The following is a 4,193-nucleotide window of genomic DNA, read 5'->3' on the forward strand; positions in this document are numbered from 1 at the left end:
ACCAGGAAAATTACAACAGCGTGGCATATGGGAAATCAGTACAAAAAAAAACCAAAAAACAAAAAGCACACATGCACATCATCATCATTCAAAAAAGGATTCAAATATGACTACTTACCAGGATTGTCCTAAATGGAATCGGCAGCCCTTCAATGAAACATTAGTCCAAACTTCAGTGACACTTTGCTGAATTGCTTCTTCAAAATCTGCAAATACCGTTCTTAAAGCGAGTTTTTTATTGCATTTCTCAACTTGTCCTGTTAGGTATTTAAGTGCCAGTGTATATGCAGGTTTTTGTTTATTTGGCAATAAGAAGAAAACCAAAGGTATATAATGATATTCTTTTAGACCATGGATGGAGAACATTTGCTTAAAAAACTTTGGGCAATATTCAAAAGTTCCATCTATATAAATGGCAGTGGCAGCTCGTCAGAGGAGGCAAGGGAGGCTCAGCCTCCCCATAAATTTTTTACACACTCTATACTGTTTTGTTTATCATGAATCGCGAAAACAACAATTACTCTCGCTATTATACAACGTGTAAATTCCATATTATCACTAATTATCCATACGTACGGAGCATTAGCATTAGAACGCATGATCGCGTCTGTTTTATTACATATTATTATAGGCAGGACCCTGGGTTATCCCGAGATGCACGAACGGAGCCGAGAAGCCCAGCTTTCTCCGTTGCTAATGCTCCGTGCAGCGCAGCAGGCGTTTAAGGAGACCCGGTCTCCTAACAGTGGCATCTACGGCGCCTTCACACGCTGCCCGGAGATATACCAAGGGAGGCAGTGTAGCTTCTCAGCTCCGTTGGGTGCGTCTCGGGACAACGAATTTTAGGGTCCTGACTAAAAATAATGAAAAATTTAAAAGTGCGAATTTTGTTATGAAATTTGGTATGTGGGGTTATAATAATATTTGGAACAACTTGCTCAAATAACTTTTTCCGATATCTTCCGATATCTCTAACTCAAAGCAAAATATCGGTAATTTATCGTGTTTTTGAATTCGCAGTAGGCCGCGTTTAGAATTAAAAAAATTCAGTTGAGTATCTTAAAAAATTTGAAGCTTCATTATGTATGGACTGCAAAACTTCAAATCTGTATTTATTTTGATATGCATAGGTATCTATTTACAAATAGATGGAATTGTTAACAAATAAACGACACAAACTTTGGTATTAAACTTTTACTATTAGACTAACTATTTTTAAAATGATGATATCATGAAATTATGAATTAGGATGATATTATGAAATGTAAATAAAAAATGGTCAAAAGATGGGGCCTTAAATTACATTTTTTGGCGCATTTTTTTGCATTTTGCTAGTGCAAATTTGTCTAGATATTTTACAGTTAGGTATAGCCTCCCCTATTGTAAAAATCACGAGCCGCCACTGATAAATGGTGTCCAAATCTGCTAAAAATTCTAAATTGCTGCTACAGGAAAACATAATAATTTGGTTTTCTATGTCGTTCACCATTAGAAAATCCTCGTTTTTGTTGGTTTTCACTGGAAATGTTTTTAATATATCATGAGTTTCCTCCATACTTTTTGGTAATTTAGGCAGAAGAGATCGTCGGGCGTTATACATATTTTTTCGAACCAATGCCACGTCTTTGGTAGTCAAGGTACTAATATCTCCATTTCGTCATTCCTTTTGCAAAATTTTCATTGGTCTTTCACCGATGTCTTCTACGGCCTTTCGTTTTAAGGAGGTACTTAACATTTGACGGTTAAGTGCATCTTCGTTTAATTCGCTATGGTTGTGTTCATCCCGAATTTCCGTCACTACGTTGTCATCTTGGGTTTTTAAAAATTCTTTACATTTTTCTCTCGTCTGCGCAGGGCCGTCTTAAGCACACACGGCGCCGGGGTGCAATACTCGTCTTTGCGCCCCCTTTGGTCAGAAGATTATATACGTTATAGGTACGGTAAAATTAAAACTAATTAAACTATATTAAAAAAAAAACGTGGTTTCAGTATTCAAACAAGATCAATTTTATAACACATATCAAAGTCAATTTTTCTAGCTTTTAATTTGGCAAAAGTTTTTATTACTTCGGTGGTATCTATTTTTACCTGCTTTTCTATACTTAAGTATTAAAGTCGGGTTTGTTAATCTGTCTTGGGCCATTGTTGAGTGCAGATAAGTTTTGATCAATTTAAGTTTAGAAAAAGACCTTTTATCTTCAGCTTAGGAATTAATAGCCCTGATGATGATGATGATCTTCAGCTACTGTTACTGGAACTGTTAAATATATCCTTAGACACCTAGAAAATTTGGGAAAACACAGAGTAAATTATAAGAATATACATATAACTGATAATATCAAGTGGGGTTATGTCTTTATTTATAAAAAATATTGGTAAGAAATTTTAATTCGTTCTCATTTCATGCGCTAGTTTTTTTTTCAATTTAAGCATTGCGTTGTTGTCAAGTTTTCTTCCGAGTTTCTCCAACTCGATACATTTTCCAGGAAAGAAAAATTATAATTATGTTTGCTCAACATTTCAAATCTTTCACCTAAAGTTAACTTTAAAATTTTGTTCTGAGTCTAAAAGAGGCTCGTCTGCAGTCCCGTAATTGAGATTGCGATGTATTTTTCGGGGACATGGACGAACAGTTTCAGAAAATTTGTTTCGCAATCTAGTTCTTTAGCAATTGATACTGAGTCAATTAATATCTGCTCAAACGCAGTGTCAGTGTGGTTATTGACAGGGCTAGATTTATATATGGGCTGAATAGGCTATAGCCCAGGGCGGCAGAATTTAGGGGGCGGCAAATTTTGGTAAAAAAGGAAAAAATGCGTAGGGGAGGGCGGAAAATTGTGGATAGCCCAGGGACAGCAAATCTTCAAATCCTCCTCTGGTTATTGGCTAAATCTTTATTGACTTGATCAAGCATGTTGACAGTTTCGGAAATAATAATATCGCTCGTTTGCAAAGTTTTGTTGATAATAATATTAAACCTTTGCTAAAATATTGTACCATGTCAAGACAGAGCCGATAAACATTCTTTAATTTTTTCATCAATCAGCTTGCGATGTTTCTTGTGTCATTGTCGTAGTTGTTGTTGTCAAAAATTGATAATAATACATCGTAAATTTTCCCCATATTAAAACGAAGTATTTTAATGAGTCAATTTTACTCTCACATCGCGTATTTGAAAGCGGTTTTAATGTAAAAGTGGGTATCTTATTCATTCTGACATTCAACCGTAATGTTGATGAGGAAAAAAAAAACATAAAGGACATCGCACACATCTTATGGAAAATATAATGTCACTCAAATTCAATAAAATTTATACGAATAGATTCGTTTTAAATTAACGGTCAAATCTTATCATTGCGTCAACTCTGTATTTTCAATAATAAGAGCAGAAATTGATATAAATAAATCTGAAATCAAATGGGTACGTACATAAGTTAGAGAGAGAAAAAATATTTTAAAATACCCAGATTATCGGTACTCCATAAATCAGCGGATTAGTTTCACTAATCCGCTTAGGCCCAGCTGTTTTGAATAGCACTCAGAGCAATAATGATTGTTACTAGCACTTTATGGACTCCAAAAATGTGATTTCGATAAACTTTAATTGCAATTTGCGCCGTAATTAATCATAATTAAGAGTTGACGCAATGATAAAAATTGACCGTTAATTTAAAACGGATCTAATCGTATAAATTTTATTGAATTTGAGTGACATTATATTTTCCATAAGATGTGTGCGATGTCCTTTCTTGAAAAATTGAAAAAACAAATTGTTATTTCCAATGAGCATTTACAGCATAATTTTAGCACTAAACTAAGGCTGTGAGCTGCACAAGGAACATAAGAGCACCAGGATTAATCTAAGACTAAACTTTTTTTTGAAGCCCATATTTTTTCCTCTGATATTTATCCCATTATCATTTATCCCCTTGGCGTCGTAAATCATCTAAATCAATATTCATTAATTTCAAACATTCTAACAAATAATTTGCTAATCCTTGTTCGGTAGTATCAGTAACCGTTAAAAAAGTTCGGCCATCGTCGAAGACTAACTTCAGTCATCATAAAAGATACTACCACCACCTTTAAAAAATAACGACGACTTTAACAAAAGTAATGCGGAGCTTTTACATATATAGCTCCGCAAAACCGCAATAATTATACTTTTGTCAGCAGAATGGGAACTTTGCTCC

Source organism: Diabrotica virgifera, chromosome 1, assembly GCF_917563875.1.
Source record: "Diabrotica virgifera virgifera chromosome 1, PGI_DIABVI_V3a".
Taxonomy (NCBI): Eukaryota; Metazoa; Arthropoda; class Insecta; order Coleoptera; family Chrysomelidae; genus Diabrotica; species Diabrotica virgifera.